Raw genomic sequence first — 25665 nt, forward strand, 5'->3', positions numbered from 1 at the left:
CTGTAAGCCCCTAGTATATAATAGGGCAGGGGATTAAAACTACCTCTTAAAATGCACCACAGGGCGTGTTTGAACACGTCACCTCATGCCCCGTCCCCTCCCTTCCCCACTGTGTAAACACGCCCTGTAGCCGTTTTAAGTTGGGAGATTAAGTCCCCTTGAATCCTGACGGTCCCTAGGGTCCAACTAGACCACTAGGTACCTCCAGTAAGCTCCACAGAGCTGCATTGCAGAGAGGTGTAAAAAGTGGCACGGCCTGCACCACCTCTCTGCAACGCAGAGCAGTGGTGCTTACTGGAAGCACCTGGTGGGCTAGTTGGACCCCAGGGTCCCTCAGGATTGAAAGGGAATTATTTCCCAAACTTAAAAACGCGCCACAGGGCCTGTGGGCGTTCTGAGTTGAGAGATTAAGTCCCCTTGAATCCTAAGGGTCCCTAGGGTCTAACTAGCCCACTAGGTACCTCCAGTAAGTGCCACAGAGCTGCGTTGCATGGAGGTGTAAAAAGGGGCGTGGCCTCAGAACACCTGTCTGCAACGCAGCTCCCTGGCGCATACTGGAGATACCTGTTGGGCTAGTTGGCCCTCAGGGACCCTCAGTATTGAAGGGGAATTAATTCCTCAACTTAAAACTGGCCAGGGGGCGCGTTTGCAGAGTGCTGCAAGGAGGGGGCGTGGCCTCCGGCACGATGCTGGTCTTTTATTTATTTATTTTTAAGAAGGAGGGCTGTGTGGCCCCCTTTCTTTTTCTAATTTATTAGCCCTGGGGACCCCATCCCCCAGGGCCTGCACCCTAATTATTTTTGTTGAAAAAAATTAATTTGGCCCTCCCAAGGCCTTAATCGGCCCCGGGGACCCCAACCCCCAAGTCATGGCCTTTTTTTATTTTTTTATTCTTTAGGAGGGGGGCTGTGTTGCCCCCCTCCTCAGGCCACTTATGGCCCCGGGGACCCCATCCCCCGGGGCCGGCCTTTGTTTTTATTTAAAAAAAAATATGTATATATTTATAGAAACACCTAGGACATGCTGGACAAACCGTATGTACCTATCACCATGACGATTTGCGTGATATTCATTAAAAGGCGACTATGCATACAATGAATCCACGTAGAATGTATTCACACCGCTAGTGAAGCTCTGACATGTCTGACACCCTACCGTGCCTAATCCCGGTGCCCCCGCTGGTGGGTACTCTCCAAGTAGACACCCTTGTCATTTATTTATACAAACATGGGTAGCTATTGACGGGCACATTTAATACACATGCACACCAAGCCATTCAAAGGGGATTAGACAAAAATTCGACCAAACTATGCAAGAAACCCCCTCACGGGTAGTAAAACACACATCCACCGCCGGATGTGTAATACTTTTTATTTTACTCTCTGGAAAGGGGACAAACCTCACTTGAGAGTCACAGCGTGCTCCTGGCTGAGCCCAATGCTGTGTTACACCCACCAGTGCCCGCCGAGTACCACACACCTCTGTGTTGTATTCCACCAGCTAGTGCGTATGCTATGACACTCTCTAGCCCATGTGAACTGTAACACCACCCCGTGAATATGTCATGCCACACTTGCCTTCGCACGGGTTATATTGCCCCATCTAACGTGCCTTCCTCGATGCCTATGTTATAAAGCACAGCGCTATGCCATACATATTACAATCTGGGATCCATATCTTTGTCACAGTGCATATGCAATGTTACACTACCCAGCACATATTTTATATTACAACTTTAGAGACTACTTAGGTTACACAACACTGCCCTGTGCATATTACACTCCAAGGCGCATATCACATAGCAAGCGCTAGTGCCTGTGCTATCTCGCGCTCTCCAATGAATCTGTCATTGCGCACAATGTATTGCATATTATATTTCACGCCCCGGTTCATCTTATATCACACTTTTTGGTGCATAGTTTATACCATATACTATATCTAGTTTTCATTTTCAATCGTGCTCTCAGGACTATGTTCTATATAACACTGCGTCCACCTACCCTTTTCACGGGTATTACATTTTGCGATGGGGGTGGAGGGTCAGGGGATGTTTCTGCCAAGTGAGCCCGGAGTCACAGTCCCAAACGTCCTCTTTTTCCTGAATAAAAGTGAGATTATGCTGCATACTTGTCCATATTTTAAGTAGTTCGCACAGACACACATTTTAAAAACAATAAAGTTCCTAATACCCACCTTCTATGAACAGTTAGCTTGCTGCCCCATCCACCTCCTCCCTATCCTCTGTTGTCTGAATCCATGGACTAGCCTCCTCCCTCCTGCCATGCATGGTCTGATGTGCTGCCACTGCCCTGCATTTAGCATGATGTACCAGTCGACTCATCCTGCCCTCCATTGCCCAATTCAATGGCCCATCATTGACCTCCTGCTTAGCCTCTGTGCTTTGCTTGCTGCCCCTATTCTCCTTCCCCCTGCCCTCCGATGTCTTTGTGCATGCCCCTGCTCCATCCTTTTTGACCACCATGTTCCATGGACCTGCCACTCCTATCTACTCTGAGTGTTCTGTTGAGCTGCCACTCCCCTACCACCTGCCTAGCATTGTCAGATGACTGTAACCTGTCCCTGCCACCTCCACCCTGCCTGTCCACATGCCATGCCCCTATCCCCTTCCTCCTGTCCTCCATGGTCCATTTTACTGCCACACCCTTCTGCCCTCCCTGGTCTGTTGTGCTGCAACTGCTCCTCCTGCCTGCCCCGCGCGGTCTGTTGTGAGGCCCCTTCCCCTGAACTCTCTTGTCTGTGCCCAGGTCCTGACCCTCCCTTCTATCCTCCATGGTCCTTTGTACATGCCCCTGCACCCTCCTTCTTGCCCATCATAGCCATTGTGCTGCCACTAACCCTCCTGCTTGCCATGCATGGTCTTCTGTGCTGCCATGGCCCCTCCCACCTTCCCTGTGTGGTCAGCTAGCTGCTCCTGACCCCCTCCCACCTTCCCTCCATGGTCTGTGTGTATGCGATCATAGTCTCACTGTTGCTCTCCATGGTGTGTCTTGTTTCTAGTGCCCATCCTGCCTGACCTCCATGGTCATCTTGCTGCTCCTGCCCTGCCACCTTGCCCCCAGCCCTCTGTTTCCATGTGCAGACCCCTATTCCCTCCCTCCTGGCTTGTCGGTTCCATTGTAATGCCCCTGATCCGTCCCTCCTGCCCTTTATGGTCTGATATGCTGCAGCTTTCTCTCCTGTCTGTCCATTATGGTCAGCTAGCTACCATTGCCTCGTTCCCCTCTGTTGTCTGTTGTCCATGTGCATGGTCCTGTCCCCTCCCTATTGCTTTCTATGGATTGTTGTGCTGCACTCCCGTCCCGCATGCCCTGTGTGGTGTATTGTGCTGCTGCAAACCCTGATGCCTGCCCTGTAGGGTCAGTTTGGTGCACCTCTCAATGTCCCTCCTGTCCTCTGTTATCCGAGTCCATGTCCCTACCCTAATTCCTCCTGCCTACCATGATCCAATGTACCATACTTGCGAACATTTTGAACTTGGTAAGAGGGAGATTTTGAAATAAAACTGGGGTATTGATTTTCCCCTTTGAGTTACATTGAAAAAGAGAAGATTGTAGACAGGAAACAGATCAAGTAAAGCCCATTTGAGCTTAAAAACATTGGACGTTTCCTGGCTGAAACGGGTCTGTTGGCATGTATGGTTGTATGACCACTGCCTCTTCCTTCTGCCCACAATGGTCTATTACATTGCCACAGCCTCTCTTGCCAGTCCTGTATTGTTGGCCCCTGCACCCCTTTCCACTGCCCTCCATAGTCTGTTGTGCTGCCACTGCCCTTCCTGCCTGCCTAGTGTGGTCAAATTGTTGCCTCTGCACTCTCCTACCTGCCTTCAATTTTCAGAGTCTGTGCCCCTGGCCTCTGCCTCTCAACAGTATCCCAATGAACAACTAGATTGCTAACATTCTATATTTATTACAAAAGTGTGGAATGCCTTACGTCATCTTGATGTATTCAAAACTGTAATGCCTAGAGCATTTCCTTTAGAAATTACATATATGAGAGGGTCTTATTTGCATCACAATTATGGTTAGTGCTCTAAAAAACTAAAATGAGGACATATTTTCTGAGTTTTCAAATAGCGACAAAGAACTTTTAAATTATTTGTAATCTTAGTTTTTTTATCCAGTTGACCACTTGATTAAATGTTGCATCCAAGGGGAGAGGGTGTGGTGTTACTTCCAGAGCTGCAGACTTTGCAACTGGGGAACCAGGTTGGAGTTTCTGCTTCAGCTCAACATTCTGTGATTCTGGTCAAATCACTTAATCTCCCCATGTCTACAACCAAAATGAATTTGATCTTGTGTGATGTAACCAATGTTCATGTAAAGCACTCCAATACCTGACAAGTCTGCACTATATAAAACTGCAAATACACAAAAAATAAGTGTTTTGCACACTTCTGTCATTGGGCTATATTTGGGCTACATTTGGGCTCTTTTGTCTCTGGTGGCCATTTTAGGAGATTTATTTGTTATGAAGTTTCCTAATTTCCTCATTTACTGCAGTCTCCTCAGTAGGAAATGCTTTCAGTTTTTTACTTTGATTCCATCAAGAAGGTATTCAGATATGTCACACATTTGCTATAAATTCTGAATGTTAGCACTCTAGTTGCTCATTAGATCACTGTAGTAAAGCTACTGCTCACCACGGAAGTCTGCTGCTAGTATTAGAAGTGCATGTTTCAGTCTGCATATCAGAATTTTTTAATGAAATAGAAGAGGATTTGAGAAGTCACTCAAAATGTGCCCTCATTTTTCTTTCTTCAGCACTAATCATAATTTCTATGGCAAAATGAACCCCTCATTGTGTTTCTTTTTAAATTAAATGTTTTAAGTGTTACCAGTTTATTCCAATCAAGATGGCTGCAGGTGTGCCATACTTTTGTCATAAGTAAGACAGTAAGCGCTCTAGTTGTTCTTAAGAACGCTCTGGGACATTCTGTCATTGGGCTATACTTGGGCTACATCTGGGTGATATTTGGGCTACATTTGGGCTCTTTTGTCTCTGGTGGCCATCTTGGGAGATTTATTTGTTATGAAGTTTCCTAATTTCCTCATTTACTGCAGTCTCCTCAGTAGGAAATACTTTCAGTTTTTTACTTTGATTCCATCAAGAAGGCATTCAGATGTGTCACACATTTTCCATAAATTCTGAATGTTAGCACTCTAGTTGCTCATTAGATCACTGTAGTAAAGCTACTGCTCACCAGGCAAGTCTGCTGCTGGTATTCAAAGTGCATGTTTCAGTCTGCATGTCAGAATGTTTTTATGAAATAAAAGAGGATTTCAGAAGTCAAAATGTGCCCTAGTTTTTCTTTCTGCAGCATAATTTATATGGCAAAATGAACCCCCTCATTTTCTTCCTTTGTAAATTAAATGTTTTAAGTGTTACCACTTTATTCCAATCAAGATGGCTTCAGGTGTGCTATACTTTTGTCATAAGTAAGACTGTTAGCGCTCTAGTTGTTCTTTAGAGCACTCTGGGAAGCTGCAGTAGAACACAAAGGAATCAACTGACAGTCTCTGCCCTTGTTGGATGTACATGTTTTACTGAGAATGTCAGACTTCATTCTTACATGACTGAGAAAGATAATGTGAATTTACAGAAAATATGCTCTCAGTTTAGCTTATAGATCACCTTCCAAACCTCTGTGGGAAAAGTATGAGAAAATAGTTTTCTCTCAAACATGGTTCGTGATATCACAGCAGAAGGCTTTTTCACATGGTAAAATCACCTTAGAACACACCACAATTCCTAAAATGAGTATGGTACCATCAACAAATGATTTATAATGTAACTAACGTCTTAAAACCTTCTATTAACTGCAATGCTTTTTAATGAGGTGCTATCATGTATATTGGTCCCAAGATGGCTGCCAACACTTCTTGGATGAAGTACTGACAGCCAATCAGATCTCACGATGAGATGTGTGGTTAGGCTCCGCCCAGATATGTATGTGATTTTACTTTTGATTTTCTCAGGAACTACTGAACAGATTGACACCATATATGCAAAAGGCACATGCCTGACCTGAGGACTACCTCTTTGCCAAATTTCAAGTAATTCTGTTCAGCCGTTCGGGCTGTACCTTGGACTAATGGTCCCTATGGAAAATTGCATGGGGAAAACGTGTTTTGGGACCCCCCTTTTTTCTCAGCCCCCGCTTGACGAATCCCCCCGAGACTTTCAGGGTAGGAGCGGAGCGGAGCGCCCCACCTATTTTGAAAATTTCGCGAGGATTCGTCAACCGGCGCCAAAGTTATTCCAAATAGAATGTTGCGGATTTCCTATGGAAACACGGTCCTAACTATAACTATCTACTGGCGACCGCCAGTAGATAATATATATATATGGCGTGGATAGCATTGTGCTAATCCTATGTGCTAATCCTATGCTTAAAAACTTTGATAGAAAAGCAGACATTTGAGGTGAGCAAATTTAGTGTCGCTGGTGTTGAGGGTGCTCTGTACACGAGCTGCCGTCCACCTAAACTTGGGAACTACCCAGAGTTCTCTCCTTCTTTTTTGCATAATTTATGCATCACTCTATGCCTGCAAGGGAATTGTTTTGACTTATACTGGGTGCTCCCTTGTGTCTGGACAAAGCTAAACCTCTCTGAAGAGCTGTAATGACAGCGAAACACGTGTCAGGGGTTGCTTTTATTCATTTCAGGTTGGCTTGGATGGTATTTCACCAATCCAAATATATAATACTGTGCCTGGAGTGATAAATGGCTTTTATCATTTTACAGCTCGGCGTGGATAGCACTGTGCTAATCCTATGCTTAAAGATTTTGCTGTACAAATGGCAAAAGACTTTGTCCATTTCTATCTCGGCGTGGATAGCATTGTGCTAATCCTACGCTTAAAAACTTTGATAGAAAAGCAGACATTTGAGGTGGGCAAATTTAGAGTGTCGCTGGTGTTGAGGGTGCTCTGTACACGAGCTGCCGTCCACCTAAACTTGGGAACTACCCAGAGTTCTCTCCTTCTTTTTTGCATATATATATATCAGTGCTTGTGTAACAGCTATTACCATCAAGGTAACAAAACATCTTTGGATTGCCAGTTCATAACTTGAAAAAATGCACAATGCACTTTGGGAACAGTAGTACTGGCTAATGAAGTCACGTGATACACCTTTTAAATGACGCCTGTGCGCACCTGGGCGCTTGTGTTCCTGCCCGTGATCAAGGCTAAAAGCTGAAACGTTGGGCGAAAAGGAAACAGATGCTTTGTAAAGACTCTTGAAATAAAGCAACTTTCAAGGTATTGGGCCTCACATCGTGTTCTTGCCAGTGTGGTGTTTGTGGGCTGCTCCATGCCCATTTAGTGAGGCTACCCTGAAGGGCCTGAGGCTCCGGAAACGGTAGATAGTTATAGTTAGGACCGTGTTTCCATAGGAAATCCGCAACATTCTATTTGGAATAACTTTGGCGGCGATTGATGAATCCTCGCCAAATTTTCAAAATAGGTGGGGCGCTTCGCTCCGCTCCTACCCTGAAAGTCTCGGGGGGATTTGTCAAGCGGGGGCTGAGAAAAAAGGGGGGTCCCAAAACGCGTTTTTCCCATGCAATTTTCCATAGGGACCTTTAGTCCAAGGTACAGCCCAAACGGCTGAACAGAATTACTTTAAATTTGGCAAAGAGGTAGTCCTCAGGTCAGGGATGTGCCTTTTGCATATCTGGAGTCAATCTGTTCAGTAGTTCCTGAGAAAATTGCCTTTAAAAGTACATACATATCTGTAGCCATGGTGACGTGCGCGAGCGCAATTCTGATTGGTTGTTAGATGTCAGTAAACATTCGAATCGGTCGAAATCAGGAAGTGTCGGCTGCCATTTTGTCTCTCGCAGTCTGAGGCAGTGAAAAACAAAGGTGGAGAACGTGAAAAGGGGGCAGGGTGGACAGTTCCTGACCCCCTAGCCTTTGTCAGGGGGTCACTGAAGGACCCCCAAGGATGAAAAAGCCTCTTGTGATTGTTTTTGTGCAGGAAGGTGTCCCTTCCTGCACAAGAACAATCTCCCCACCATGCAGGCATCCTTGTACCATGGTGCAAGGGAACCTGCGCTGGCGCATGGCTGCAATTTGTAGGCCTGCGCAGGGGAAGCATAGAGATGCGACAAAAAAATCGTATAAAAAAAAAGATTAATTTTTTGGTTGGTTCTAAAAAGAGCCATTGTGTTAATTTATTGGTTTTTGGTACCTATAAGTAAGTATCGATCCAGTGTCTAAAGATCTCTTTCAATGCGTGCTGTAGAATGGAGGACGCACTAAAAGAGGATAAAACAAGGAGAAATAAAAACATTTCTCCTCATTGTGCCTCGCAACACCACCTCTAGGGTGGCGTAGCATTCACACACATCTCCAGAGTTACAATTTCTCGTAAACCTGGAGATGTGTCTAGTTCTTTGTGTGTTGCGTGGGAACACCCATATCAACACCCATGGAACGCCCCTTCAACGCACAGTGCTGCGTGTGAAGTGGCTGTATTTATGTGGAGAGGAAAAGTCACGCAGGGTGGGTTTTTCTCTCCTTGTAAATATGAAGGAGTTCCCTGCGCCACCAGTGCGCTATGAAAAGTGACGTAGTGGTGGCGCAGGGGGCTTGTTAATCTGCCCCACAGATGTAATGGAAATTAAGCGTAAGACAGACAAAGGGAGAGAGACAAAATCACACACAGAGAGCAAGGAACGGAGAAGGAGTAAGGCAATTAGAATGACTGAGACACATGGAGACAGGGAGAGATACATGTTCGAAAAAGTAGTGATGGAGGCAGTAAACCTAGGGGAGTAGTAGAGAAGGAGTGAGGGAGTTACGAAACAGCAGTAAAGGAAGAAGACAGAGAGAAGGGAAATGAGAAAAGCAGAGTGAGGAGAAGTGGAAAAAAGGGAGCATGAAAGTGAAGGGGTGAGAAATACAGATATTTCAAACTTACCTGACCAACAAAATAACTTAATTATAAATAAATGGTTTATTTTAATTGCTAGAAAAAAGGATACATTTTCCTAAATTTTCTTTCTCGATCTGAAAAAAAAGAAAAAAAGTATTAATATTTAACAATACATTTTAGAATACAGTACACATATTTTCATATTGAACAAAGTAATGTTTTGCCCTTTTTTTGCTGTTTTCAGAATATATTGAAATTCACTGCAAATTGTGAAACCAATTGCATTCATCACTTAACAGCGGGTTAAAAAAATTATCAATCTGAAAGATTGTTTAAAAAAAGCCCTGAATCTCTTCTCAGTAAAACATACCTTGATAGAAATATAACATATATAATAAAAATATCTTCTAAGAACAATAACTATTTGCAATAAATAACGTCTGTAAATCTTGTTGCTTTAGCACATACACCAAAATAATATCTGTCAAAGAAGTCCACATGAGAAATTATTACCTTTCCATGAGGCCAAATGGTAATTTTTAAATTCTTTTTTGGAGAAATAACCAATGGTAATCCAATTAAATCGAAATAATGGTTTGTTCAGATGCTGCAATTTGTATCTAAAATTTTGGTTTTAGAAAAATTAAGTAGGAATTTGGTAATTCTGCAGGCAAACGTTGCTTGAAAATCAATTGAGAATCATTACACAGTGTCCAGCCTTTTTCACATTTTAGATAAACTGTGTAATGACCAGTAGTTAAAGAAGGTCCATCATGGAAAATTATTGTAACTGCAACAAAAGTTTTTTCCAGATATTGATAATTGATGTCCTGTAAACTTCTTTATTAAAGTGTCCAATTATGTACCATCAGCTCTACAACGTTGCATCATTAAAATTACATACTGTCCATATTTATTTAACCCCTTCCCCGCTCATGACGGAACCGTTCCGTCATGAGCCACGGTTGAGCTGTGGTCATGACGGAACGGTTCCGTCATGACACGCCCGTTGGCGGCCGCTCCGCCTGCGCGGAGCTGTTTCCCCGCCTGTGCGGGGGGACAACGCAAATGGGCGGAGTCATGACGGAACCGTTCCGTCATGAGCACAGCTCAACTGTGGCTCATGACGGAGCGGCTCCGTCATGAGCACAGGCCCACCGCGCTGCCCCCCCCAGCGCTGCAGCGGAATGTCCGCAGCAGCGAAGGGGTTAAAAATAACGTTGATAACATGTCTGATTTACATTGAGAACATTCCATGTTGTGATTGGCTTCTTTAACTAATTTACTAAAAGTCACTGCTTTACTCTCTGGTAATGTTAAATATATGAACCTTTCAGAATCAACATTAGAGCTGCATGTGTTCAAACAGTTTTCACAACTATGTTCCCATTTATAAGAGAGACCAAACATATTTTCTATTTCTACCCCTTCATCTTCCAGTACCATAAGCATATACATCAAGAATTCCTGTGCATCTTGCTGGACATTTTGAGTAAACTGTGTACATCCTGAACATACATCTAAAAGTTTTCTAACATCAGAAGCACTTTATATTTTAGTTTTATCATTACTCAGCTTCTCAAAAAGAAAACTCAGCAGAGAACAGAATCTTTTTTCATGATTTAGTATTATCTGCTCTTGCAAACTTTCAAGATAAAATACAACATTCAGCACTACATTAGCGTAGCAGTTGACACCAGAGCTATTTTCAAAATGACAACCAACAACCTCTTCAACATTGTCCTTTTTCTTTTTGCTTGGAATCAGATCACTCTCCTTTTGTTTTCTCTTCTGTACATCCTCATTACAGATATTCTCAATTCTCCTTTTCCGACAAACAACACGTTTTTCAAACACAGGATACTGACCTAAATGAGGAGCATAGCTTCTTCTTAATCTATTATATTCCTTTACACAGTTTGCATCAGCACTAACTTTTGACTCATTAAAGTCTATCATGAATAAACCAGATATTTTTTTCACGCGTGACAAAGCAACATATGCCATACCTTCTTTAGACACAGTAGATCCAATGTTTACAAAAGCACTATCTACAGTTAATCCTTGAGATTTGTGAATAGTTACAGCATATGCTAGAGAAAACGAAAACTGCTTCCTACGTACATATAAGTCTTTCACAAGCAAGAAACGAACTGAACAACGACAAATGTCTTTAACCTCTTCAATCTGATCAAATTTTATTTTTATAAATTCAATTCCATCTTTTTTCTGGTAATTAACAAAACCCACAACTTTACCCATAGCTCCATTAACTAAACCTTTTTCTACATCCAAATTACGTCTTAAAATTACTCGATAGTTCATACATACATAAAGATTTTTTTCTAAACCAGCTGTTTTCGAAATGTTTTTCTCTAGTGAATCCAATTTAGTTGTCAATTTGCTTGTCAATATAATAGTTATTCCTTCATGTTGTATTTTATCCACAGCTTCCAGTTTGACAATCTGTTCATTTTCCAATTTCAAAAGTTCTTGATTGAATATAGAGCATTCATGTAGTGTTGGCATTAAGCAGATTACAGTATTTTTTCCAGCAATTTTCTTGTATATTTTCTCTGGAACAATTGTTTCTGTTGGGAACAAATTACATAGCAATCGACTCTGTAAAGCTTTTCTGCCATGTTCTGTGAGTAGTCCAATTCTGATATCTTTGAGAATACTTGCATAATCATCATCATTTGCCTGCCGCATATTGTTAATGAGTTCTTTATACTGAAAGTATGTCCAAATATTCACATTACCTATACTTCCTAACAACTTTTTCGTGTCTTCATGTGTAAGAGTTTGAAATACTGGTTGTCCTTTAACTGGAGTGAGCTGCAGAAGATCCCCAAAAACTATCACATGTTTTCCTCCAAATAGCACGTCATAGTTTGTCTTTAGAACTTGCTGCATTCTTAAATGTACAAAGGCAAGCATTAAGTTTGATACCATGCTTACCTCCTCAATGATGAGAACTTTCATTTTTTTCAATACTCTTGCAACTTCAAAACATGCTTCTCCTGTTAGCTTGTGGTATTGTATTTTGTTCTCATGCTCTACTGGTAACATTAGCAAACGATGGAGGGTAATTCCTTTTATGTTATATGCTGCTAACCCAGTTGGAGCAGTAACAACACAAGACGAAGTTGAATCTGTTTTTTTCTGTAGGTAGCTTCTAATTACTTTTATCAAGAAACTTTTTCCAGTTCCGGTTTGTCCACTCACATACATTCTGATTGGTTCAAATGATGTGCATGAGCACTCTTTATTTTCATGTAGTAATCCATGATCAATTTGTTTTGTGACTTCCTCATAAATATGTTGTTGTTCATCATTCAGCTGCTGTTCCAAACTTGGTAAGTTTATTAAATCTTCGTGAGCTTGATTCATAGCTGTTTCCACTCCAGTCATGGCTATTGCAGCTTCATTTTCTACGATTGGTTGTCCTAGGGGATCTTGACTGAGCGTCCCAGAACTTTGACTGTCTTGAGAACTGTCTCTAGCTACTTCAGCTGCAATTGTTGCTTCTTGTTCAATTTCTTCATTTAACATTTCTACATAAGTTGTGAAAATACTGCATTCGATGGTATCTTTGCATGCATTAAAGGAATCTTCATAGCTTTGAAAATGTCCAAGTAATTCATCCTCTGAGCGCCATGGTTTAAACAACTGTAAAAGTACTAAGTTGTAAAATTCCTTCTTGTCAGTAGTGTCGCAACTCAGCTTTCTGTTATTAATCAAACTTCCTTTTGTTTGTTTTACCAAACATCCTTCCTCACCAATGACTTTATATTTTCCATTGTTGATGTCTTCTGTTGCATTCCGTTTATAAATGTAGTTCTGCAGCACTTTATAGAGACACATGTTCTGAAGATGATGACTTCTCTTTGGGTAATATGTGTCCAACATGTTTGTTCTTAAAATGTCTGTACTTTCAGGTTCGAACTCTGCTAAATATTCAATTTCTCGAATAGATTTCAGTACCCGATTTCTCATTCCTGCAAGGCCTAAACTTACCCAAATTATTCTTCTGGATTTGGAGTACAGACTTGCAGATGATAACCTATCTGAGCATTCGTAGGATCCAATTTCTGGATGCGATAACATCTTTAAACTGAATCTGTATAGCTTTTTACTGACAGTCTTCTCGTGAGAAATCTCTTCCCACATTTCTTTCAATTCCGTTTTCTCAGATTTAGTGATGTAAGATGTGACATACCGAGCAACAGCAATAGAATTGTCAGCTACATACTGTATATCCATGTTAGCATTCCACATGGATAAAATGACTGGGTTGTAGTCATTTATATATTTTGACTCTTCTTTTCTTCTTAGGTTGTAGGTATTTTTAGGCGATTTTCTTGTAATGGTATGTCGTACAGCTGACATAAAACTGTTTACTCTTCCTTTTGAAAGAACAGGTCATGGAAATCCAAATCGACATTTTGTGTAGAATTTCTCTTTACTCTAGTACTTTCGTCGACAGTATTTTCCACACCGATGACTTTGGAAACGTAAAACTTGCTCTTTTAAGTTTTTTTCTTCTGTGCTTTTAGGTATAGTACATGTTGCATATCCTTCAATGAAAGATAAAACTGCATCATCAGAATCTGTTCCAAATTTTGGGGCATCCTTGATCCACAACAGCATATGAATATGAGGAGCACCTCTTGCTTGGTACTCTTTTCTCCAAAAGAAATCCACAACTTCTGGATTTTTTTTATTGCAGAGGAAGGACATCATAGCCTCAAATCTATGATTGAAATATCTGCAAACATTAACCGGATCCAATGAGCACAATTCTCCTGCTGTCTTGTATTGGATGTTTTCAATATTTGAATTTGCCTCTCGCAGAAAATCCAGTAAATCATCCCAAGCGTACTCTGCACAGCTTAGGGTAAGGAACCATGTAGGAGTTCCTAAATTCCGTAACATACATTTCAATTCTCCATGGCGTCGGTACCAATATTCATTAGTCCCACGCTGACAAGCCATCAGATTAATTAATTGTGATTCCAAATGATCATCTCGCCGTTGCACTTTGTTCAGAAAATCCTTTGCAGACACATTATGTAGATGTACTCCAGTTTTCAAAATGTGATTTACTGCATAGGATAGTGCTGATAAGTCACTTTCAAATAAAAGATGGAACAAATAAGGAATACTTTGACGAAATCTTGGATCTTCTGCATATAATCTGTACTGGACGTTCATCATATCGTCCACCTTTTCCTGTAGGAAACAGCTGGGGAAAACAACAAGCTTCCAAGCTCTCCTCCCATACACTCACGGGAGTTCCTTTTGCTTTTTTCATCTGAAAGAGATCAATAGTGTTTCCCATAACTTCTTTAGAATGAAGAGGATGTATGTTGAAATGTTCATAAATTTCTTCTTCTTTTGACTTATCCACTTTTTCAATTTGCCCAGTTGGTATTCCTGTGTCTGCTAGTAAATCTTCTTCATCTTCATCCATATAAATTGATTCATACCATTTATTATTTTTTTTCAAATATATATTTACTCTTTGTACTTTTCGTACATCCACCAGCTCCTGCCAAATTTTCTTATTCTTTGTAGGTACACCATTAACCAGAATAACTAATGGTTCAGTTTCCAAACTATCTGCAACAATTGTTTCAATATTTTTTTTCAAATCCAATGGCAAATAGACAACTCTTCCTTTTAAACCTCTTTGTAAATCTGAAGGAGGTAATTTGCCTGTTTTGGGCTCCATACGAACTATAGTCTGAAACGGATGGACACATTGAATGAGTATAGACTCATACGTATTCAAATCACTTAGTTCTGCAGGAATATCAACCAATTCTAAATTATTATGTACAGCTCTAGCAGGCATTTTATTTTCTTCTAACTTGTTATAAAAGTATTTACAAATACGCTGATCTTCACCCAAATCAAAAAAAAATTCCAGAAATAAATATGTAGCAAATTCCTTCCACTCATAATTATTTTCTTTTTCACTTTTTTGATAGAAATCAACCTTCCTTGTTTGATTTTTGTAATGGCTTCTCCGGCAACAAATACAAGTAATATTTGGTCTTTCATTAGAGATGATAGTAAATTTTGTCATTTGATCTTCAAATGTTTTACTAACAGTGGGTTCTACATTCTCTTCCACATTTTCATCAACAACTGTGTCATTTCCTGCACTTTCTTGCTCTGGACCAAAGTAACAAAACTCAATATCCTCACAAACCTTCTTCACATCTGTTACAGATCCACGGAACAGAGCACTATTCAACTCATGTAACTTTAGTGCTGGACTTTTAGCAAAATACAGTCTTCTCACAAACTTTCTCATTTCAGTATGATGAACTGCCAGCATCCTAAAATGGTGAAAAACACTTTGACAAACTTTCCTAGAAAGACAAGCCAGAGAATGTCCTTGCAAACCAGTATTCTCTCTCACTCTGCATGGATCTAGTCTTTGAAGCACCTTAATCTTCTGTTTAACACTTTTTTTACTATATTCTCTTAGAAAGTCACGAAATTTATCAATAGATTCCTGTCGTACAGTACAAATACTACTACAATTCCAAGTGTACACTGGGGCTTTAGGACGTCTCCCCATAACCTCATCAGCTAACACTTCTTCCTCATTTCTTGGAACCATTTTCTCCTTTTCCATTACACAACCATCCTTAACTTCATATGCTCGACCACTGGTGTCAACTGCATGCAGCAAACTATTACTTTGAAGATAACTCTCTTCATTAAAAAATGGTTCAGTACTTGAACTATGCTTCCATTCTCCTAAGAACACTTTACAAAAGTTTTTTTTTTCACTTCTCTTTTTCTTTTGCTTTTTGACTTCATTACATTCACTAATTTATCTAATGTACGGCTCCTGTTCAAAATTAAAATGAATAGTTTCCTTTTTAACTCCAAAGCCTTGGCAACAATTGTTTCAATATGTTTTTTTTGCTTATAAAATTTGGCTTTCTTCCTATATTTTTTCACATCCTTCAGCAAATTGAACATCACTCTTCTCTCAAACATTTTTCTATGAATGTTTTTAAAATCTATTTTTCTTTTTAAGTCATTCTTTCTTACTTCTGTTTGTACATTAGCATTTAGTATATTCTGTCGATTGTCTGGTTGTTTTCTACTTGAAGCACTATTTCCAGTGGATATATTTCTTACATTTTTTCTTTGCTTGAAGATATTTTTAAAAAAAATCCTTAGTCTGCTTAACAGAAGGCTTTTTCTTTTTTCCAACATGAGGTTCTTCAACTATTTTTTTTTGTCCAGTTGTCTTCAAATATAGATGTTGTTGCTGTTCTTTTCTCTTTCTTGATTTTATAGGCATCTTTAATTTATTTCAGTGTTATTCAGCAATACCTGAAAGAAACTAAAAAAAAATACCTTTATGTAATTTATATATATTACTATATTTTTATGAGCTTTTCAAAACATATCATATGAGCTATCCCTTTCCTACGACTACAATTCTTACACAATAAAAGCGACACAAATTAAATCTCTGACAACAATTCCTTTTTGCACACAGACTCATGGTGTGATTCTAGGCAGAAACCAATATTTGATTTGCAATTTCAAAACACATTTACTACTGTGGTTGAGCAAGTGATAATTACTGTAAGAGTCTGACACATTTTCATTATATTTTAGAGAGGCAGAAAAGAGCACATGTCCTAACAGCTACTTGAGAGCATGAGCATGTGGAACCTGGATGAGTAATTAGACTAGAGCAAAGGAAATGAGCCTTGGTGATATTGAATGTGGTAGTGTAACACACTACTATCTGAAATACCACACAATGCTGAATACTTAGCATGGGAGTGCAGGAGAAGCAACTGCTTGTGTGCTAAAAGCGTGCTTTTGGAGACTGTGTATTGTCAGGTGCAAGAGAGATCTGCATGGACGCTTGCGGAACTGCATGAAGACTGCACAGATGTATGTAAGAGTACATGTGGGGTAAGGGTTAAGTGCAGTTTTGAACATGTAGGATCTACATCATCCATGGCAGGTGTGGAAGGAAAATCTACCCTGTTGTTTTCAAATGTGTTGGCATTTGCCTCTCATTTGTGAGATAGTAATTTCTGCTGAATGCTAGCCATCACAGTTCAAGAAAACAAGCTGCCCCTTTCCTACGAATGCAAGTCTTACAGAACCAGACCAACACGAACTAAATCTCTGTCAACAAATTCCTGTGTGCACACAGACTCATGGTGTGAATCTAGGCAGAAAACTATTTTTCATTGGCAATTTCAAAGCACATTTACTGCTGTGGTTTTGCAAGTGATAATTTCTGTAAGACTCTGACACATTTTCCTTATAGTTTAGAGAGGCAGAAAAGAGCACATGTCCTAACTGCTACTTGAGAGCATGAGCATGTGGAACCTGGGTGAGTGATTAGACTAGAGCAAAGGAAATGAGCCTTGGTGATGTTGAATGTGGTAGCGTAACACACTACTCTCTAAAATACCACACAGTGCTGAATACTTAGCATGGGAGTGCAGCAGAAGCAACTGCCTGTGTGCTAAAAGTGTGCTTCTGGAGACTGTGTATTGTCAGGTGCAAGAGAGATCTGCATGGGCGCTTGCAGAACTGCATGAAGACTGCACAGATGTATGTAAGAGTACATGTGGGGTAAGGGTTAATTGCAGTTTTGAACATGTAGGATCTACTTCACCCATGGCAGGTGTGAAAGGAAAATCTACCCTGTTGTTTTCAAATGTGTTGGCATTTGTCTCTCATTTGTGAGATAGTGATTTCTGCTGAATGCAAACCATCACAGTTCAAGAATACAAGCTGCCCCTTTCCTACGAATGCAAGTCTTACAGAACAAGAGCAAAACGAATTAAATCTCTGACAACAAATTCCTCTGTGCACACAGACTCATGGTGTGATTCTAGGCAGAACACGGTTTTTCATTGGCAATTTCAAAGCACATTTACTGCTGTGGTTTTGCAAGTGATAATTACTGTAAGATTCTGACACATTTTCCTTATAGTTTAGAGAGGCAGAAAAGAGCACATGTCCTAAAAGCTACTTGAGAGCATGAGCATGTGGAACCTTGGTGAGTGATTACACTAGAGCAAAAAAAAAAGAGCCTTGGTGACATTGAATGTGTTAGCGTTACACACTGCTATCTGAAATACCACACAGTGCAAACCATCACAGTTCAAGAAAACAAGCTGCCCCTTTCCTACGAATGCAAGTCTTACAGAACCAGACCAACACTTTTAAAATCTCTGACAACAAATTCCTGTGTGCACACAGACTCATGGTGTGATTCTAGGCAGAAAACGATTTTTCATATGCAATTTCAAAGCACATTTACTGCTGTGGTTTTGCAAGTGATAAATACTGTAAGAGTCTGACACATTTTCCTTATAGTTTATAGAGGCAGAAAAGAGCACATGTCCTAACAGCTACTTGAGAGCATGAGCATGTGGAACCTGGGTGAGTGATTTGACTAGAGCAAAGGAAATGAGCCTTAGTGACATTAAATGTGTTAGCGTTACACACTGCTATCTGAAATACCACACAGTGCAAACCATCAGAGTTCAAGAAAACAATCTGCCCCTTTCCTACGAATGCAAGTCTTATAGAACCAGACCACCACAAATTAAATCTCTGACAACAAATTCCTGTGTGCACACAGACTCATGGTGTGATTCTAGGCAGAAAACAATATTCCTGGGTGATACCAGTACACCTTTACTTATGGTGAAGACATACTCCATAATATCTGACAAGTTTAAGGCAGTTAAATATCTTCCAAAACATAAAATGTAAAACACAGCTTTAAAACAAGAATCTCATTTCTATTTTTTATATCATAATACACCTCATACACCCCCTCTCAAATTCATAACTCACCTTTAAAAGTAGTTAGTTGAGGAAGAAATGTGGCACTCACACAGCAGATTATCAGAGCCAGAATCTCTGAACTGTACACCTCTCAGCAGAACCAGTAAATGGCAATGTTTCCCTCTCTTTTTTCACACATATACATGTTAACTTCAAATCACAGTGCTTCCCACATTTTTTCAAATGGAAACGCACATTTCTATTGGTTGCAAATTCCAACCCTTTCCAAATGATCCCTACCCCCCACATGACTTCTGCCTCCTACCATAGCAACAGGTCATGGAACACTGGTGTGAGCAGAGAGGTCAGAAGTTCAGCACACAATGTTTCTAATCCAAAGAGCAAGAGTGCTTGACTTTTCAAACCTAACAGCAAATCCAAAGTAATGTTCTGTGGGAACACATTTTTCTGAACCAATACAAAACATGCTTTTAAAAATTTAAACATACAGCCTAGTTTTTAGTGTTGAATGGTCTAAAACAGCCAATGAGTTTTTTTTATTTAAAAAAAAGTATGTAAGCCTCCATTTTACAACTATCTTTCTTTTCATATTGCCATTCTACTGAAAGACACCTTCTGAGTGCATCCAGATCTCCTTGAAAGATGTTCACAGTGTGGATTGTAGGGCATAGCTATGTCTTCTGGAGTGAAAAGTATGCAGAAAAAAGAGGTATTTTCAAAGACCTTGCTTTGCCAAATGTAGACATTAAATGGATTGGTCAGAGAGGGTTAAAGTGGCACCAATTAATGCCCTTGGTGAAATCTTTTGTACATCTCCCACAGCCTGACCTTATTATTGTGCACTGTTGTGGAAATGACCTAGGCACTTTAACTGGGGTAGGTCTGGAAATGCTTGTTAAGGACGCCTTTGTGCAATTGATGTCACTTTTTCCACAAACTACCTTTGTATATTCTAATATATGCCAAAGGCAAAAATGGAACTGGTCCAACCAATATTGTCCACAGATTGACAAAGCAAGAAAGCACGTCAATAAGTCTGTTTCTGCTTTCCTCAGAGACTATGGTATGGGTTCTATATACCACAACAACTTGCGTTACAACATGCAAGGCATTTATAGAGGAGACGGTGTTCATTTCACAGATAAAGGCAACAGAGTCTTCCTCTTGAACTATAGACTCTTCATCGGTACTTACTTGTAGGTACAAAACAACACTCAATTAACACAACGGCTCTTTTTAGAGCCAACCAACATCTAAACACTTATACTTGATTTTTTAATCTATTTTTTTATGGGTTTTTTTCCACCGTGCGCGCACCCCGCGAAATTTTGTTAACATTTTTTTTTTTTTTGAGACCTAAGAGGTCTTTCATGGTCCCCCTGACAGGGCCTAGGGGGTCAGGGACTCTCTACCCTGCCCCCTTTTCACGTTCTCCACTTGTGTTTTTAACTTTCTTCTACCTCTAAAACTCAAAATGGCGGCTGGGGGTGCGCGCACCGTGCGCACACCCCGCGATTTTTTTGAAAAAAAAAAAAAGTTTTTTTCACCCTTCGGGGTCCATCAGGGACCCCCTGACAAAGGCTAGGGGGTCAGGGACTCTCTACCCTGCCCCCTTTTCACGTTCTCCACCTTTCTTTTTCCCAGTCACACACACAACACACAAAATGGCGGCCGACACTTCCTGATTTCGACAGATTCGAATGATGACTGTCACGAATCCACCAATCAGAATTACGCTCGCGCACGTTAGGGTGCGCGCACAGTGCGCGGATGGTGCGCGGACGGTGCGCGGCTATAGATATGTATGTGCGTTTAACTGCAATTTTCTCAGGAACTACTGAACAGATTGACTCCATATATGCAAAAGGCACTTCCCTGACCTGAGGACTACCTCTTTGCCAAATTTCATTTAATTCTGTTCAGCCGTTCGGGCTGTACCTTCAACTAAAGGTCCTAAGGGAAAATGCATGGGGAAAACGCGTTTTGGGACCCCCCTTTTTTCTCAGCCCCAGCTTGAGGAATCACCCTGAGACTTCCAGGGTAGGAGCTGAGCGGAGCGCCCCATTAGTTTTGAAAATTTCGCGAGGATTCGTCAACCGGCGCAAAAGTTATTCAAAATAGAATTTTCAGATTTCCTATGGAAACACGGTCCTAACTATAACTATCTACTGGCGACCGCCAGTAGATAATGTATATATATATATATTTTTACTGTTTGAGCTTTAATAGTAATTTTTGTACATCAGCTATCCAACACGTTTCCTAATGTTGCACTCACTAGAGTGGGAATAGTTATTTTTACCTCTCTGTTATGCAGCACTTTCCCTACTGTTGCACTCACTGGAGTGGGAATAGTTATTTTTAATCCTCCTCTATCCAACACTTTCCCTACTGTTGCACTCACCAGAGTGGGAATAAATATTTTTATCCCTCCGATGTCCAACACTTATTCTATTGTTGCATTCAGTGGAGTGGGAATAGTAATTTTTACCCATCCGCTATCCAACACTTTTTCTACTGTTGCACTCTTTGGAGTGGGGATAATGATTTTTACCCCTTCGCTATTCAGCATATTCCCTACTGTTGCACTCAGCGGAGTGGAAATAGTAATTTTAAAGACTTTGCTATTCACCACTTTCCCTACTGTTGCACTCACCGGAGTGGAAATAAATAGTTTTATCCCTCCGCTATGCAACTCTTATTCTACTGTTGCATTCAGTGGAGTGGGAATAGTCATTTTTGCCCCTCCGCTATCCAACACTTTCGCTACTGTTGCACTCACCGGAGTGGGAATAAATATTTTTATCCCTCCGCTATGCAACTCTTATTCTACTGTTGCATTCAGTGGAGTGGAAATAGTAAATTTGACCGCTCTGCTATCCAACACTTTCCCTATTGTTGCACTCACTGGAGTTGGAATAGTAATTTTTACTCCTCTGCTATCCAACACTTTCTCTACTGTTGCACTCACTGGAGTGGGAATAGTAATTTTTACCCCTTTGCTATCCAGCATTTTCCCTACTGTTGAACTTTTTGGAGTGGGGATAGTAATTTTTACTCCTCTGCTATCTAACACTTTCCCTACTGTTGCACTCACCGGAGTTGGAATAGTACATTTAATTCCTCCGCTATCCAACACTTGCCCTATTGTTGCGCTCACTGGAGTGGGAATAGTTACGGTCATATATAGCTTTATTCGGAGTTATAAAAAGCATCCACAAAAGCAGTTGTATAAAGAGAAAACATACATCAATTTCATTTAATTACATCTGATAAAATACAATTATGTACATTAAAAGACAATATAAGCATGAGCTCAGATTATTAATACATATAGCTGCCAGATTTTTCATTGAAAGTTTCTTTAAATATATTCCTACAGTTATTAAAATACAGTAGTACGATGTTTTTTGTATTTGTTTCCAATTTCTCTTACACCCATAGCTCGTACTACCTGTGCCCCTCGAGTATATACTCTTTTTGCAATGTTCTAGGTGGTAACTAATGACATATTCTTCCTAGCATAAAAAACAGCCCATAAAAATGATGACATTCCACAACAAATCTCTAACGTTGGCAATGATTGCAAAAACAAATATGCAGGACGACATTGCGTGAAACATAATTGTCTAATCATCGGAGAGACATACCTTTTCCTATATTGGGTATAAAATTTACAACAAAAAAACACATGCATAGTGTTCTGGGGCATCCTGTCATCACAGGGACAGTTTATTACTTTTGTGGACCAGTCATTTATAGTAGGGAAACTACATAATCGATGGAATATGTCCAGTCTTAAACGTGTAAGAACAAACCTGTGCTGTGCAGTAAAAAAAGTTTTAAGATAAGGCTGCATATTAAAAGTAGTTGGTATCAATTGATTTTTTTAAACACTAGGTTTAGGGAGTTCAATAATCAGTTTGAGATTTTCCAACTGTCATAGCTTCCCTTTTCAATGTTTTTCTACTGATAGTAACTAACAGTTCCGGTTTCTCAAAGTATTCAGGATGGGCCATGTCACAAAAAAAACGCTGGACATACGCCAACAATGCAATGCGTGAATATGAAGTTAATTTAAGACAATCACCTATTTTTGCTCGATTGAGGATTGTGTATGCTGAGGTCCAAATTTTATGCCACAGCAGAATTGGTTCTAACTTAATTACGTTTGTAAGAAACGGGGCACCAAGTTCGGTATGGAATACGTATACTGAAGTACTTTTGAGGGTTGCTAGAAGGTATCCCAAAAATTCATTTTCTATTAATTGCACCTCTGCACATTTCTTGTGTCCCCATATGCCCACCCCATAAAGTGCTATGCTTAGGCATTTCGCTTTATATATCTTCATCATCATCTCAGGGGGATTGGAGCCCCGTCGTCTTGCAAAGCTTCTGAAAGCCCAACAGACCTTTCTAAATAGTGTCTTTCTATTGTCGATAGCCTTGTTCCATAAACCATCCTTGTTGAATAAGACTCAAAGGTAAGAGAAAGTGTCGGTGAAGCCAATCTTTGTTCCGTTTATTATTATGTTTCTACATTTCATGTTATTCTTTCCGCTCTTCATGATAAAAGTTTTTGATTGGTTGACTTGGAGACCTAGCTCCTTCAGATATTCGACAAAGTTGGTGAGCAGTGACTGTATGGACAATGGGGTGCGAGCCATGAGAACTGCATCGCCAGCATACAGGAGGGGCGGGATAGGGCCTTTTGAGGCTGCCATAAGCTCCCTCTCCACACTGTTTATATATAGTGAAAACATAAAAGGGGCCAGGACGTACCCCTGTCTCATCCCTCTCTCCACACCGAAAGCTTCAGTGCATTCTCCTCTGGCACCATATCTAACCTTGGCTCTATACCCCCAAAATAAGTCTCTCAGTGATATAGGGGTACGCGTGGCACGAGCCGTACCCACGCTCTGAGGGCGTGGGTACGGCACGAACCCCTACATCACCAATACAATGGTGGTACGGGCCGTACCCACACTCTGAGGGCGTGGGTACGGCGCGTACCCCTACATCACCACTACAATGGTGGTACGGGCCATACCCACGCTCTGAGGGCAGGGGTACGGCCCGTGCCACCATTGTAGTGGTGATGTAGGGGTACGTGTGGTACGGACCGTACCCAACCTATGAATGCGGGGGTACGGACCGCATCACCCGTACCCCTAGGGCACCAGTACATTTGTGATACAAGGCATACACACGCCACAAATGTTGGCTTAGGGCCTGGTGCAGCATATAACCAGTATATTGGGGTGTGTTCATGGCCAGGACAGCAGTGTACTGTACCAAGGGTGCGGGTGGGTGGGTGGGTGTCTGCCTAGGATTCCCAGCAGTGGACAAAGACATGTGAGGCGTGGGTGCAGAGCAATACCAGTAGTGGACAGAGACATGTGAGGGGTGGGTGCAGAGGAATACCAGCAGTGGACAGAGACATGTGAGGGGTGGGTGCAGAGGACTCCCAGCAGTGGACAGAGACATGGGGGTGGGTGCCTATCACTCCCAGCAGTGGACAGAGACATGTGAGGGGTGGGTGCCTATCACTCCCACCAGTGGACAGAGACATGTGGGGGTGGGTGCCTATCACTCCCAGCAGTGGACAGAGACATGTGAGGGGTGGGTGCCTATCACTGCAAGCAGTGGACAGAGACATGTGAGGGGTGGGTGCAGAGGACTCCCAGCAGTGGACAGAGACATGGGGGTGGGTGCCTATCACTCCCAGCAGTGGACAGAGACATGTGATGGGTGGGTGCCTATCACTCCCAGCAGTGGACAGAGACATGTGAGGAGTGGGTGCCTATCACTCCCAGCAGTGGACAGAGACATGGGGGTGGGTGCCAATCACTCCCAGCAGTGGACAGAGACATGGGGGTGGGTGCCTATCACTCCCAGCAGTGGACAGAGACATGTGAGGGGTGGGTGCCTATCACTGCAAGCAGTGGACAGAGACATGTGAGGGGTGGGTGCAGAGGACTCCCAGCAGTGGACAGAGACATGGGGGTGGGTGCCTATCACTCCCAGCAGTGGACAGAGAGATGTGAGGGGTGGGTGCCTATCACTCCCACCAGTGGACAGAGACATGTGAGGGGTGGGTGCCTATCACACCCAGCAGTGGACAGAGACATGTGAGGAGTGGGTGCCTATCACTCCCAGCAGTGGACAGAGACATGGGGTGGGTGCATATCACTCCCAGCAGTGGACAGAGACATGTGAGGGGTGGGTGCCTATCACTGCAAGCAGTGGACAGAGACATGTGAGGGGTGGGTGCAGAGGACTCCCAGCAGTGGACAGAGACATGGGGGTGGGTGCCTATCACTCCCAGCAGTGGACAGTGACATGTGAGGGGTGGGTGCCTATCACTCCCACCAGTGGAGAGAGACATGTGAGGGGTGGGTGTATATCACTCCCAGCAGTGGACAGAGACATGGGGGTGGGTGCCTATCACTCCCAGCAGTGGACAGAGATATGTGAGGGGTGGGTGCCTATCACTGCAAGCAGTGGACAGAGACATGTGAGGGGTGGGTGCCTATCACTGCAAGCAGTAGACAGAGACATGTGAGGGGTGGGTGCAGAGGACTCCCAGCAGTGGACAGAGACATGGGGGCGGGTGCCTATCACTCCCAGCAGTGGACAGAGACATGTGAGGGATGGGTGCCTATCACTCCCAGCAGTGGATAGAGACATGTGAGGGGTGGGTGCCTATCACTCCCAGCAGTGGACAGAGACATGGGGGTGGGTGCCTATCACTCCCAGCAGTGGACAGAGACATGTGAGGGGTGGGTGCCTATCACTGCAAGCAGTGGACAGAGACATGTGAGGGGTGGGTGCAGAGGACTCCCAGCAGTGGACAGAGACATGGGGGTGGGTGCCTATCACTCCCAGCAGTGGATAGAGACATGTGAGGGGTGGGTGCCTATCACTCCCAGC

Source organism: Triturus cristatus, chromosome 1_2 (genome assembly GCF_964204655.1).
Source record: "Triturus cristatus chromosome 1_2, aTriCri1.1, whole genome shotgun sequence".
Taxonomy (NCBI): Eukaryota; Metazoa; Chordata; class Amphibia; order Caudata; family Salamandridae; genus Triturus; species Triturus cristatus.